The sequence below is a fragment of the Mustela erminea genome, chromosome 15, assembly GCF_009829155.1.
Source record: "Mustela erminea isolate mMusErm1 chromosome 15, mMusErm1.Pri, whole genome shotgun sequence".
Taxonomy (NCBI): domain Eukaryota; kingdom Metazoa; phylum Chordata; class Mammalia; order Carnivora; family Mustelidae; genus Mustela; species Mustela erminea.
The window spans coordinates 80,145,665-80,161,417 of NC_045628.1; the positions used below are offsets into that span (position 1 = coordinate 80,145,665).

Consider the following 15,753-nt stretch of genomic DNA (forward strand, 5'->3'; position numbering starts at 1 on the left):
GTGTATTTCTTACTAGAAATAACAGGATCATACTTGCTGGTAGCAGTGGGGGGCTAGCAAGAAGCAGATGGAGCATGGAAGGATTCGACCCAAGACAGTTTAGTGAAGGGGTTATCAACACGGGCCAAGGGAAGTAACAAGAAATGGTGAAATCCCCAGAGATTAGCAATGGCGGGAGATGTTATCACTGCTGGGTCTGACCAGTCTGGTGAGAATCTGGTGACGGTTGGAGCCTCAGAAGAGCGAGCTCCATGATGAGCTGGGGCCGCAGAGAAAGACGGCCAACACTGGACCCTTGGGGAAGTAGGGATTGGGATACGGAGTGGGGTGGGATGCGATAAACACATCTCTCTCTCCTCTCCTCCTCTTTTTTCCTGTAGGTGCCTCTCATGGACTGAACCCACCTGAAAGCCAAGGGGCAGGGGAACCTGGGTCGTGCAGTCCTGGAGGTCAGCCTCCCTGGGCACAGAGGAATGCAGCAAGAGGAGTACTAATAATAACCAGCCCGTTCTTTATACGGAGAAGTTTCATCTCTCTCTTTGTTTGAACTTCTTCCACTCAGATTAGTCCTATATTGGCAGTCTTTAAGCAACCAAAATCTTACCAAGTATTTTTTTCCCCCTCAAACTGAAGAGCTTTCTCTCCCTAAAGAGAATTCTGCCATTTGTCTAGAACAAGTGTCTCAAAACCACCAGCATTAACAATAGTTGCTCCTTCATGGTTCTTAAGGTTTAGAGCATCAGGTCTTTACAGTCTTTTCTCTGTGTATTTTTTAATGGTCTTATTGAATGCTCCCCCACCCCCACCCAAACACACCCTCGAGCAGCACAGGGCCGGGCTGTCTTAGCTATTAACACACAACCGGTGGTGTTCCCTAGCTCACCAGTGAATGTCTCTCATTGATTGTGTTTTATTAATATAGAAAATGAAAAAAAATATATATATGGGGAGAATGGGGAAGGTGTGATACTGATAATCGTGTTCACAAATTAGTAAATGGTAGGTTGTGGGGATACCTGGGTGGCTCACTCAGTTAAGCATCTGCCTTCGTCTCACGTCACAGTCCCAGGGTCCTGGGATCGAATCCCGCATCAGGCTCCCTGCTTTGCTCCCTGCTTTGTTTCCTAAGGAGGCTTCTCTTTCCCTATCTCCCTCTCTCTGGGACTGGAGAACAAGAAACCCCATAAAGGACTGTTTTTTTGCTCCTTTCCCTGCTTCTGTTCTTGCTAGGACCTGCGCCCCTGCCTTACAGACGCCTTATAGAACAGATCATGCATGTTCTCCTTGTAAAGGGCAAGAAGTTAATGATTTCTTTGGAGTCTTCCAGCACTCTAGGTGAGATCTAAGGAGTGACCTGGCAGGATCAACAAGAGTGTTTTCCAAGACTATTGACTCACCAGGAAGCCTGCCTCTGGGGCATAAGTGACTTATAGTGGACCCCCTAAACACGCCTCCTGTTTCTGGATGCCTGGGAAGACGTGTGTCCCCGACCACAATTCTCAGTAAAAACCCCAGACCCCAAGCAAAGATCAAATTCTGTCTCCTTTCCTTTCTTAGTCGCCCAGATGCTCTGTCTCTGTGTCTTCAATAAACTCTACTCTCCCTTCTTCTTGTCTTGTGTTTGATTTTCATTTTGCTTAAAGCCAATGGCCATCTTGACTGGTCCTGCAGGACCCACTCTGGGTCCTTGGACCTGCCCACCCGGCATCACCTCTGGGGCCTGAACAGCTCCAGCTGCAAGCCCACCCTCTCCCCCATGACCCCAGTACCCTCTCCCTTACTCTAAGAAAGACTGGTGGATATTCAAAGAGATGCTAAGGGTGGCTGACACCTAATTATCCCAGGACAATTAAAGTAAGATTTCAAACAAAACACTGGTGACAAAGGCAATTTTCTCTCTTTTTCTGTTGGGAGTAATTATTTGCTGGTTTATCTCTTGTAGTGATATTTTTATTTTGGGTCTAAAGGATAGACTGGTTGTTGGCTGCTTTGGTAATGATATAATCTGAAAGTTTTTAAGTGTCATTGTTCAGTTCCTGTGAAGAAAATAGTTAGGGTCAATTATTCAAAATAAAATAAACAGGGAAAAGAAATTATCAGAGTAGAGGTGTGGCTAATGAAAATAGCTCCTAGGACAGAAGGATTTCCTCTTTCCTCCCTTCCCCTCTTAGAGTCGTAGAGTTTAGCCAAGGAAGATGGATGAGGGGGAGGATGGGCCTTGCTGGAGAGGAGGGAAGGGGAGCACCCTCTCCTGGAGGGAGGCCAGGGTGGACCTTCTTCAATGGGCTGATAGCAGGATGCCTGCCCCAAGCTGCTTAATCAGCCTCTGCCCCTTTTATTGGCATGGGAGTGGGTGTGCGTTGAGGCTGAGGTGGGGGGCTGGTTCTCAAGGGAAATAATGTTGCACATGAGGGACAGTTGTCCCAGATCAATGAATTCCAAAAAGAAAATGCATGTCAGAGACTTACCCTGGTCACCACTCTGCTGATGGCTTCTAGTTCCTGCTATTGTGACAAGGCAATGTTCTAAGTTAGATTCTTTACTGTATCAAGACAGGTGTGTCACGTGCTCTAGGCAGAAGGAGCAGGTACGACATCTGGGGGCATGGTGCCCGCCTTCTAAGACAGACAATGACATAGAAAAGGTGGTAAGAATATGCCATATATACCACCTTTCCCCTCAGCATCAGCGGCTTCATCTCTGGGTAAAGATACTGCCTGATCTTCCCACAGGGACGGTGAGATAAATGCTATTAAGTGCTTTCTAAAGTGGACAGGTCCTCTCATAATGATGCTCTGGGTTTTCTCCTTTAAGACTTGTATGACCTGCTATATTCATTTGACGCTTTGCAAGTTCTTTATCCTGCCTGGATCTAGTTTCCTCCTCTGCTAAAATAGGGATATTAACAGTCCCCACTTCACAGGGTTATTGTGAAGTCTGAATGACTTAATGTACGTAAAACACTTACAACAGTACTGTCACTGTGTTGGTCAGAATATTTGTGCTACTAAGCACTTCTACTTAACATTTAAGCATTTCTCATTCACCCAGACTCTGTTGGGGGTCCAAAGACTGCCCAAGGCCATCCCCTTCCATGGGGTGACTCAGGGCTCCAGGCAGTTTCCACCTTGAGTCTTCTTCACCTCATGATAGAGAAAGGTGAACAAATGTCTTCAAAGAAGGGAGACGCCGCAGGCAGCATTTATCCCTGGGATCCCACTCCCTTTTCCATGCATCTGTGAGACACGGAAGTGTAACCTACATGACCTTGGGCTTGACATGATTACACACTAAGACCTAGTAGACAGATGTCCGGGGCTCTTGCACAGAAAAGATCGTGATGGATTCTGGACTTGTTTTCAGTTCTAGGTCCAAGCAGGGGAAAAATGAGTTTCACCCCCTTTCCCCACTACCCCCAGCCTTCTGTCACCATAACAGAAAACATCAGTCTGGAAGGGCAGCTGCAATGTTTAGAGGAGAAACAGCTGGTCATGACCAAAGGAGCATAGGAGCAGACACAGGGTACTTGCAAGAGAGAGACTGAGGGGTTATGATCTCAGGGTCCTGGGATTGATTTCTGCATCGGGCTCTCTGCTGGGCGGGGAGCCTACTTCCTCCTCTCTGTCTCTCTGCCTGCCTCTCTGACTACTTGTGATCTCTGTCTGTCAAATAAATAAATAAAATCTTAAAAAAAAAGAGAGAGAGAGAGAGAGAGAGACGGAGGCACAAAACTCCAGCCTTTGGAAGCATGCATCCAGGCAAAGAAAAACCTTCCTTAAAAATCAGATAGGAAAGGGCACCCTGGGTGGCACTGTCTGTTAAGTGTCCAATTCCTGGTCTCAGCTCAGGTGATCTCAGGGTCCTGATCTCAGAGTTGTGAGATCGAGCAAGCCCTGCACCGGGCTGCACACTCAGCATGGAGTCTGCTTGGGATTCTCTATCCCTCTCCCTCTGCCCCTTCCCCACCAATGCACACTCATTCACTCTTTAAAATAAATAAATAAATCTTTTAAAAAAATAAGTTAGGAAAACATCAGTACTTCTGAATTTTACAGTAAGCGAGCATACAAGCAACTACTAAGTTTTAGTAAGTAGAATGCAGACTCCAGAAGCAGGTGTCTTGGCGTCAGAGCACCTAAAGACACAAAATCAGGAGTCCAGACTAGACCACAACTATTTCTCTAGCCTTAGAGATGACTGAGTATCAGAGAAGTAGAATTGGAAACAGCATTTGCAATTCTCTGTGTGTTACCTGTGAAATCTCCCTTAATGTCCACACCATATGAGGTAGGGACCCTTTTATTCTTTTTTCTTTTTTTTAAGGATTTTATTTATTTATTTGGCAGAGAGATAGAGAGCACAAGGAAGCAGAGCAGCAGGCAGAGGGAGAGGGGGAAGTAGACTCTCCACTGAACAGGAAGACCGATGTGGGTCTCCATCTCAGGAGCCTGGTTTCGTGACCTGAATGGAAGGCAGCATCTTAACCGACGGAGCCACCCAGGTGCCCCAAGGGACAATTTTATTCTTAACTGAGATTGACATTGGTCACCCAACTGTCCTTTGGTCTGGAGGAAGTTTGGACGTGATGCCAACTTTCTACAGACTGAGGCTCAGCCAGTGTCAAGGAGTCCTCTCCCTCTCTGGGTCAGGGAAGTGAGAGATGGGGCCTCCTAGCCCAGCCGCAGCACGGGTGTACACCATGGATGGAGAGACCCTGCAGAGTGTTTGAGTCAAGTGTCGGAGTATTTGAGTTCTGGCCTGGTGGGTTTCAGTAGCAGATTTTCCTATCTCATGTACCAAAGGCACAAGTTCTTAAATATCATTTCACATCATTTCATAGGACAGAATTTAGTACAAATTATAGTTGTTTCCTCTGACCCAGAAGAGAAGCTTCTGACTAACACAGCCTGAAGCAGCTTCCATTCAGCTGGACCCTAAGTCCCTCACTTACTGTCCTGCATGCGATCTTTCCCATGGGTGCCTGAAAGCTCTGGGTCAGTCATGTCGACAGGGGATAGATGAGTGCATTCCCACCAAAATGCACATGGGAAACTCCACCAGGACCTAGAAGGTATTGCCTCTCCCTAAAAGTCTCTTTCTGACTGAGCACAATTTAGAGACCAATTTAGGTCTGGGGAAAAGGCCATTCAATGCCTTCCCTCCCAAGCTGGAGTGGAGGGGTCTGGCCCCACAGCAGCTGGTGTTTATTGGGAGTTTCAGGCAAGTCTGGGCTTGTGTGGCCATTTATAGCACAGGCTGCTAGGTGCCTATTTATGTGACAGAATAAGGGGTCCACTGGGACAGAGCAAACCCAAAGGAAGGAGTTCCATGCACAGGGACAATGATAGCTACTAAGCTGTTAGGGGGGTCTGGGGGGCTCCTATCCCCTGCCCGGTCCCATGAACTTGTTCTACTCTGAGCCTGGGCATGGGGGTGTGCGCAAAACCAGAAAGAACAGCCATCCCCCAGATCATTGTGAATAGTGTACCAACACAGCAAGAACAAGTCTCCATGAACCGGTAAAGAGCCCAGTCTGATTTAGCACACGGAGGACTCCAGAACATTCTATACAGCAGCACTGGCAATAGCAGAAGGTTTGTCTCCAAGTGGAGGCTCGGCGGCCAGCGCCATGTTGACTCAGCAGGAACAGGATGCAGCAGCTATGGCTGCAATGGGAGGTGGCTCTCCAGGTAACTTTGCAGGGGCTCCGGTGGCTTTTTGGCACAGGCCTGGCATCAGAGGCCTCAGCAGCAGCCACTCTAGGCCCTCCCTGATGAGAGGGAAAAAATGGCCTAGGTTATGGGGAGAAACCAAGGCATGCTATTTGTATCATGATCTTGATTTTCACCCCTGCCTTGGGAAAACCCACAGGCTGTCGTAGTCCACATCCACAGGCTGAAGAAAACTTCTAGTCTCTCCTGGCTCCAAGGAAGAGTAGACACCCCACTACACCAAGCTATGAGGGACAATTATACCTCCCTAGGTCACCTTTTCTGGGATAATTAGGGCAAGACCAAGATATGAGCAGGCCCTAGGCAAGGCTCCCATTGAGCCTGCTAGGGCTGGGTAATTGACCATCTCTTGTGGCCAATATTCTTTATACACATGTTCAACGTTCACTTGGGAGAGAGACTGGGCTGTGTGTGGGGGATCCGCAGAGGTCACCGCTGGCAGGAGTCTGCATCCCCTCTTTTGGGTGGGACAGATCTCCAGGTTCCAAAGACCCCTAGGGAGGCAGTTTCAGGTGGCCTAGAACCCCAGCAGAGATGGCTGAGTGGAACAGAAACTCTGCAGGTAACAGGTCTGCCCCTCTTCCAGAGAAGCCTTTTATATTTTTTGAGGATGTCAAGGACATACCTTTTGGAGCCCTGGTCCCCTTCAAGAGTGGTTTTTGAGAACACTCCTTTTGCTCGTACCTAGTTTAAGTTAAGAGTGTGTCTGGAAAGTCATATTTTCTCTATCTTGTTACATTTTAGTGCAAACATCATTGAGGTTGTTGCCTAGCAAATCCTCCTTTAATCTAGCTCTGGGAGTATTGCTACCCTATCAGCCAGAAAGTGCTTTGTGGCTAATTTTCTGCTCACTTTAATTCTGCTTACTGGTTTGTGAATACAGAACCTCACACAGAGGTTTTGGTTGAGGATACACATTTTTTTTTAACTCTCCTTACCCTTTGTGCTCCTTTTCTCCCTCCAGCTGGTCAAACTTCAACCCCATCTATCAAATACATATAAAATAGTTTCCTCAAAAGTTCAGATTAATAGTACCAGAATCTTTGATTTTGTAGAACTACATATTACTTTGATACCTATTTTTGCTTTACCTACTGTACAAACAGAATCTGAAAACAAGTTTTTTGTTTGTTTGTTTGTTTTTAAGAAACAGAGAGAGTGTGTGTGAGCACATGAGCATGAGCAGGGAAGGGCAGAGGGAGAGGGAGAGAGAGAGAGAGAGAATCCCTAGCAGGCTCCATGCCCACCAGGGAGCCCAGCAAGGGGCCTGATCCCACAACTCTGAGATCATGACCAGAGCGGAAATCAAGAGTCGCGTGCTCAGCTGACTGAGCTACCCAGGCGCCCCTGAAAACAAGTTTCTAAAATGAATACCAGCTCACATAGCTCTCTGTGTTTGTCCTCCTTTTATAGCTCCCCAATGTCTGTGTGATAAAAGTCTGTATTCTCTGGCTTGATATTTAGACCTTTTGTGATCAAACCTCACCTCCTTTTCCACTGTGCTCTCCAAGATTCCCTCTCATGCCCTTTGGCTTGTACCCATACTGAAAATTATAAGCATTCCAGGATTACAACAAAAAGCTTAGAGACACACACCCAATTATCCAGCAGGCTCCCAGGACACTGTCTGAACTTCCTGAAACATCAGGGAAAACATCGAAGTGACATCTCCAGCATGATTCATTGTACTAAATACTTACAAATTCGGCATGCACCAGACCCATGGCACAGTTCAAATCAGCCGAAGTCTTCTCATTGCTCAGCTCCCTTCCATCACCACAGCAGCCCACACCCAGTAGTAAACAGCAAGGACCCCCAACAAAAGAAGGAAGACATTAAATTTCAGTGTTCATAGTTTAGAGTCTCACGTAGCTGTCCAGTTTTTCTCTCCTTGTTATCCTATGATATACAATCCTCGAAAGAGTCCCATCTGACTCGGACAGAGAAACCTCCGTGTCTTCCAAGCTGCCCACGAGTGCTCGCTTCGGCAGCACATATACCAAGCTGCCCATGATGGAGTCATAGGATATCCCCAGCCTTAAAAACTAGCCAAGGAAATGACATGAGAGTTTCTTTTCCTTGGACAACAGGCAACATAGGGCAGTAACCACTGAGAGACAGAAAATAAATGAGATGAGACCTACAGTGGCCTCCATTTATTGCCTGTAGAGTTTCCAGGCTGATGTTCAGAGAGGTGAAGTCCAAACAGAGCTTGACAATTCAGTTGAATTGAGTTTGACAGAGTTCAAAGCTTAGAGATGCCAAATTGGCTAGAATTTCTAGGGCAAAATATGAGAGAGGAGGGAGCTTCACAGAGAGCTCCAAAAATCTGTGAAAAGATCCTGTGGAGTATGTGGATGAGGACTGATCAGAGTATGTATGCACTACCTGAGGCCAGGAAAAGAATCAGTAGAAAGGAGCAGGCAGGGGCGCCTGGGTGGCTCAGTCAGTTAAGCAATTGCCTTTGAATCCGGTCATGATCCCTGGGTCCTGGGATCGAGTCCCACATCTGGCTCCCTGATGAATGGGGAGCCTGCTTCTCCCTCTCCCTCTGCCTGCCCCTCCCCTGTTTATACTCTCTCTGTGTGTCAAATAAAAAAAAATAAAATCTTTAAAAAAAAGGAGTGGGCAAAAAAAAAAAAAATCAATAGAGATCACACAAGGCTAGAAATAATTTGTGTTCCCATGAGCCAGGGTAGAAAGACCTTATAATACAGTGGGCATTGAGCACAGATTTCAGAAGATATTGCCTTAATCGTGAGACCAAATTAGCCCTAGATCTGCCCTAACAAAATACGAAAGTCAGCCTTGAAATAATTGCTCCCCAGAACAAAGTCCAACAATATACAAAGGTAAACAACATAACCCATAAATTGTGTACTGTTTAGCATACAGTAAAAAATTATCAGGAGTGCAAAGAAGCAGGAAAAGGTGACCTATAACTACAAGAAAAAGTGATACCATAAATAGGTTTTCAAAAGACACTGATATTAGAATCAGCACACAAGGATGTTGATACAGTGATTATAAACATACTCCTTATCTTCAAGGAGATAAAGGAAAACATAAACACGGTGAGAGACATGGGAGATACAAAAAAGCCCCAAATCAAATTTTTAGAGATCAAGAATACTCCATATTAAGTAAAAAATACACTAGATGAGAGTAACAGCCAATTAAACATTGAAAAAGAAAGATAAATGAATGTGAAGACATAGTAGTAGAAATATTTAAACTGAAAGCAAGTAAAAAGATTATATCAAATTGAAAAAAAAATCAGTGAGCTATGAGATTATATCAAGCAATTGAACACATGTATAATGGGAGTTCCCTTTTTTTTAGTTAACATATAGCACAGTATTTTTGGAGTAGAATTCAGTGATTTATCACTTACATACAACACCCAGTGCTCATCACAAACAGTGCCTTCCTTACTCCCTCCCCATCACCCATCTAGGCCATCCCCCACCCTCAATTTGTTCTCTGTTGTTAAGGTCACTTATGGCTTATTTCCCTCTCTCTTTTTTAACTTTCCCTCTTCCCATATGTTCATCTGTTTTCTTTCTTAAATTCCACATGAATGAGATCATACGGTATTTGTCTTTCTCTGATTTATTTCACTTAATATAATACTCTCTAGCTGCAGCCACAATGTTGCAAATGGCAAGATTTAATTCTTTTTGACTGTTGAACATTTAATGCAATTCCTGTCAAAATGCCACCAGCATTTTTCACAGAGCTGGAACAATCCTAAAATTTGTATTGAACCACAGAAGATCCCAAATAACCAAAGCAATTCAGAAAAAGAAAGAACTGAAGGCATCACCATTCTGGATTTCAAATTATATTACAAAGTTGTAGTCATCAAAACAGTTTGGTAATTGGAGTTTTATGAGGAAATTTAAAAAAGAGTGAAAAAGAGCGAAAAAGGAAAAATACCTGAAAAAATCATGACCAAAAAGGTCTAAATGTGATGAAAATTATAAACCTACAGAAAGAATAATCTCAACAGACCCCAAGCAAAAGAAACATGAATAAAACAACACGACGGTATATCATAATCAAATTGCTTAAAACAAATGATAGAGAGAAAGTCTTAAAAGCAGCCAAAGAAGAAGACATATTACATGAAGGGGCTAAAGAATGCAAATTTCCCATGAGAAATTAAGCAAATCAGAAGACCACAGAGCGATAGCATTAAAATACTGAAAGAAAAACTGCCCTCATAAAATTCTACACTCAACCAAAAATCTTCAAGAAAATGAAAGCAAACTAACAGGAAGTTGAGAGAATTTATCATCAGCATACTAACTTTATAAGAAATGTTAAAAGGAATTTCTTAGACAGAAGGAAGATGATACCCTTGACAATATACAGAAGAATGAAGAACGGTGGAAATGGTAAACATATAGGTAAACGAAAGTATATCTTGCCCCCTTGTCTTCCAAATCTCTTTAAAAGATAATTGACTGCTCCAAGCAAAAGTAGTAACAATGTACTGTGGAGTTTAGGACATAGGTAGAATGTTATACATTAGAATGTATGACAATAATAATAGCACAAAAGTCTGGAGGGGAAGTGTTGAAAAGTTCTTAAACCATATGTAAGTAGCATTACATTATTTGAAGACAGACTGTGATGAGTTAAAGATGTACACTGTGGGGGCACCTGGGTGACTCAGTTGGTTAAGCCTCATACTCTTGGTTTTGGCTCAGGTCATGATCCAGAAGTTGTGACACCAAGCCCAGTGATGGGCTCCATGTTCAGTATGGAGTCTGCTTGAGATTCTCTCTCCTTCCCCCTTCCCCTCTCCCCTGCTCACTCTCTCAAATAAATAAATATATAAAATCTTAAAAAAAAAAAAGATGTACATTGTAAATCCTAGAGCAACCACTAAGACAAGACAAAACAAAACTTATAGCTAATAAACTAATAATAGAGATAAAACAGATTAGGATAGGGACATGCTCAAGGTCATCAGCACTTAACAACCATATATCAAAGGGAAATGAACAAAACTACAAAGCAAACGGGGGGAGGATAAAGGACCTAGGTCTCCCTATGTAACTGTAGCCTAGTCATGAAATGCAACTACAAGGTATCCTAACATAAAAGATAATGTGGTTGTCATTGGCACCACTAATCTTAGAGAAACACACATATGTTTGTAGAGAGTGACATTAACTGACACAAAAGGCACCACCCAGGGACGCAAAGAAAGAGACACTCAGGCCAAATTGGAGAGACAGGTGTAAGGTATTGACTCCAGCTGTCCCCTTTCCACTGAGAACTCAATCTAGATCAACCCAATTCCATTTTGAGAATTCTATTTTTAAAGCCTCTCTACCACCAAGGACTTGTAGCTACTCAAGTCAACATATGTTCTCATGTTCTTCTCTCTCCTCTGACTGCAACACCTTTCCCTGTCTTGTTACCTTGGCCAAGTCCCAGTTGACTGGTAGGTTTCAGTTAATGAATCACCTCTCCTGAAAAGCATGGCCTACTCTCTCCAGGTGATTGCCACTGGGTTCCCACAGCACCTGGAGCACAACTGTAGCTTAGCATTAAGATACAGTCTATCCAGGGCACCTGGGTGGTTCAGTCGTTTAAGTGGCCAACTCTTGATTTTAGCTCAGGTCATGATCTCAGGGTCATGGGATCGAGCCCCACATCAGGCTCTGTGCTCAGAGTGGCATCTGCTTGTCCCTCTCCCTCTGCTCCTTCCCCCCAACACTCATGTGCGATCTCTCTCTATATATCCCTATCTCTATCTCTAAAATAAGTAAATAAAACCTTAAAAAAAAAAAGATACCACCTACTGGCACCCCTAGAAATCATTATAGCTTCTTACCAAATAACCCTGCACCCTACAACCCTGATGTAAAAACCATCAAAGAAATATTGAAGTATTTGTCTTCATATCTTGTGGTCTTCCTCTCCTATAAAATCATGTTGAGATAATTTGAAAAGTTAGAACACCAGTAAAACAGGAAACTTCAAAATAAAAATTGAATAAAAATCAAAGCAAAGTCTCAAGAAACAGATACATAGAATATTGGGGTACATTTCTGAAATCGAAGACAAAAATTAGCTCTGTGCTTCACAATCTAATGCAGAATTAGGAACATTTTGGGCCGCAGAGATTTGAATAAAGAAGTAAAGGGAGAAAAGAGTTCAGAGCCCTCTTAAAGAAAAATTTTTTTTAAAAGATTTTATTTATTTATTTGAGAGAGAGACAGGGAGAGAGAGCATGAGTGAGGAGAAGGGCAGAGAGAGAAGCAGAGAGCCCTTTTAATTGATTGTCCCAGGGCAGAGAATGAGAGCCCATGGTAACATCCTGCCATGACCCTCAGACCTTCCAAAGATTCTATAAAAATGCATATTAAATTACTAAATATTATTAAATCATTAAATATTTAAATATTATTACATATATTAAATTACATCTATTAAATTCTAATATGCTGAAATTGGCCAGAGTGGTTCCTGTTTTCTTTTTTTCTGCAGCATCATGGTGAGCAGACACCCATGAACAGAAAAATACATATAATAGACGGGCCAGGGATTTCTGGGCTTTGTGAAGTCCATTGCTCCAAGAATCTCCCCTATAGGTTTTTCTGGGTTGGGTTAGTGAGCATCGTCCCTGAAAGACCAAGTAAGTCCAGTTTCTGAAACCTTCCTGTAAGTGGCCCGGATGAGGCTCTGGGGAGCTGTCTCCTTAAATGACTTCTTGTTTTTCTAGCCACAAATAGTATGTTGTAGATAATATATTATAATAAGCAGTTACTCCTACTGTTAACCCTATTTACAGGTGAGACTACTGAGGGTTGGAGTGGTTAGTGATGCACCCATCATCTCAAAGGTGGTGAGACTCCATTGAGACAACTGGACCCATTCCCATGACCTCGGCAGCAGCCCAGCATCTCCAGAAACTGTCAGCTCTGACTGGATTTCAAACAGCATTGTATTTCTTGATGTAGGGATGCTGCCTGTCTATTTTTATGTCTATATTTGCAAGTCTGACAAACTTCAAAATAAAAAAAAAACACACACACAAAAAGAAATATATTTTTGAGAAAGGGAAAAACCATCCAATAATGGCAGAGACAGAACTGACTTGGTAAATGTTATGGGCTTTAAAAACAGTATTAAACTCCTCAGCAACTTTCATAATAGTCATGTGCCAGGACACAGAGAAAACCATGTTTTACCATCTGTTAGCTCTTACATTTGGCATCTTGTGAGATGTCACTTTTCAACCAAAGAGCCATCATCAATTTCAGATCAGGCGAAGAGTAACAGGTGATTAACTCTTTTTCCAAAGAAGCTGTCGAATTTTTGCTTGTGGTATTCTATTCATAACTGGGTGGCTATGTATCAGAAAGTAGAACTAAGAAGATACTTGAAGGTGTGTGTTTTTGTTCCTTATAAAACATGTGCAGTGTTCTGAAATTTCTATCGCAGCTTCTGTTAAGGACGAGGAACAGATCCTTCGCTCTCCTCCAGTGAGAGCCGCTCTCTTGCACAGAAGCAAGCTCTGTCTCCTGGTTGGGCAAATCCAGGCTGTTGCTTGTGTCTCAGCCTGCACCACCTCCCCCTTGATTAATGAAACTCTGCAGGGAGCCTGCTCTGTGTCAGCTGGGTTGAACATTTCAGGACGTAATCAATTTCCTTTGTCAGTTTCTCTGCTTTATCTGATTACAAACTCTTTCCTCTCTAAATACCACTTTCCGTAACAATCAGGCAGGAGATTCCATCATTCATCACTCACTCCTTCTGCAACAACTTTTATTTTGTAGCATGTGATACAGGCAATTTGTCCCCCCAAAACCCCTCTCTGGGAGATGGGTGAGCTAATCCTCATGGAGAAGACTCCCCGCCACTCTTCTGGGGTGGGTGGGTGGGAGGGCATTTCGACCTAGACCATCTTCCTAATTTCCTTTGGCAACTAAGCAGAGTTTGTTTCTCTGTGAAGCTATTCTTGATTGTGGGCCTCTTAGGATCTAGGTCCTCTTTGTATATGATGTCCGAAGTATTCCAAGAACTCTCCCAGGGAGCTATTATCCTGATTTTTACAGCAGAGAAATTTGAGGCTTAGTAAGGTGAAGGTGAAGTGATCTGCCGAGGGTCATAGAAGTTTCATCGATTCTAAGGTACAAGCCCTTTCCACCTCCATACCTAGGTGTCCTCCTGGCTGTTGGTCCCTGTTCCCGGGGCCCGTGGGTCTAGGAATGGGGCTTCTGTGGAATCTCCATCTCCCTGACCCATATCCTCTCCCACCTATCTTCTCGGCCACGTGAAAAGCTTCCCGAAGGCTCAGTCACTATGTGTCTAAGACCTCTGGGTGTGCGCTGGGTGGTTGGTATTCAGGTAGTCAGATGGGCAATCAGAAAAAAGCACATGCTTTTTTACCCAGGGACTGACTTCGGGACAGTTATGTGCTCCCGAGGTGAATTTTACTTTTATTTACATTTTTACCTTTTCTGTTTTAAAAGTGGCTATAGTTCCTTCCGGGGGTTTTGTGTTCTCTTTCTGGAGATCACCTTGAACCAGGTCCCAAGTAGGTCCTCACAAAGAGCCAGATGCACGGTCGTTTCCTCTGTGTGCTGGGCAGAGCGAATGGGTGCCCTCAGCATCGTCCTAGCAAACTCTGGGGATGGGGGCATCAGGAGGCTTCTGAAGAAACCAAGGGAATATGACTCACCTTGAACCTGGCTTTGCCACTTTCTTCTCCAGCAAAGAGTAATTTCCCAAAAAGGCTGGGTCCCTCTTTGCCAGCTACTCTCTGAGTCTCTCAGCCCCGTTAAGCCTGCCTGGAAGAAGACTGTGAGGTCACAGCCTTCCGTCCTCCCACAGGGATTCATGAACACCAGTCAAGACCTTGAGATGAGATCCCACTGCCGGCAAGGTCTCAGGGTTTTCTCAGAGAGGGCACCATGGGGCAGCAGCGCAAACACACACCACCATGGTTCTCCATCACACAACACAACAAAACGGAAGCGCAGAAGATGATGTTCACCCCACTTACTAAGTGTAACCTCAGAAGTTGTGGGCACTTCTGATGTTTTCATCACATCGCCTTCAGAACTTGTCATCACAGCCCTAGGGCAAAGCATCATTGCTGCTGGGGGAAACTGTTGGGGCAGCAGAGTGGCCAATGGGAAAGGGACCTGTGTGTCTCCCCTGGCACCTGCCCGGGGCCAGGGCTGTGCAGTCTGACCTGGACAGAAAAGTCCAATGGTGAAAGCAAGTTAGGGGTCAGGGCGTGAAATGGGTCAGGGAGATGGTTCAGGAGAACGCTTCTCCATGGCAATGGCCTCAGGGCACCACAAAGTGGTAAAGAGGCAGCGAAGGGTCAAATGTTGTCCTCTCGAAGGACTGGGGTGTGCTGGATGGTCTCAAAGTGTTCTTCAGTTCCCTGTCATTTAACACCCTCTTCATGAGCTCATGCTATGTGCTAGGAGCTTAGTACTCCGAAGAGCTGACAGTTTTATGGTTAAGGGACAACATTTTTATAGAGTTCAAGAACAGTTATATTAGTTTTCTAACCACACGTATGTCCTGAGCGAGACAAGAAGCTAAAAAAGCAGGGAGGCCATCAGCTGGATGCTAAAATTGCAGAACAAAATTTGTAAGGAGTCAGCCTTCTGTTGGTTTGGGAACAAACAGCAGTGGGCTAATGGGAAGAAAGGCGTGCACGTGGGAGCCACCCACAGATGGGACTTGGATCTTGGTGTCACTCCCCACATATCATGTTACCTTTAAGGAAATGTCTCTGTTTGTATGCTTGGCTGATACCAGCTGGTGGAAAGTTCATGTGTTGCTTGAGATTCAAGGCTGCTCGAATTTACAATCCTTAATTTGTAGGAATTTATATAATACAGCTAAATTGAATCCAGCGCGTCTTGTTGGGGAAAGCATGGATCTGGGAGATAGACACATCCATGACCTGTCTGGGGTCATGTGGCTACCGTGCCACTTGGTTCAGGAGGTTGGGCCTGCAGACTCTTGTTTGCCAAAT

General features: G+C 44.3%; 1 long non-coding RNA gene across 3 annotated transcripts in view; it reads left to right on the forward strand.

Annotated features, from left to right (window-relative positions):
• LOC116573990 overlaps positions 1-15,753 on the forward strand; it is a 43,412-nt gene that overhangs the window by 16,834 nt on the left and 10,825 nt on the right. Inside the window, exon 2 of one of the 3 annotated variants that reach the window (XR_004279093.1) lies at positions 12,544-12,767. The exons of 1 other annotated variant lie outside the window; for it this stretch is intronic. This is a non-coding gene — a long non-coding RNA (uncharacterized LOC116573990). Of the gene's footprint in view, positions 1-380; positions 1,608-12,543; positions 12,768-15,753 lie in introns of those variants that run through there. One more of the 3 variants, XR_004279094.1, reaches the window with a different exon arrangement.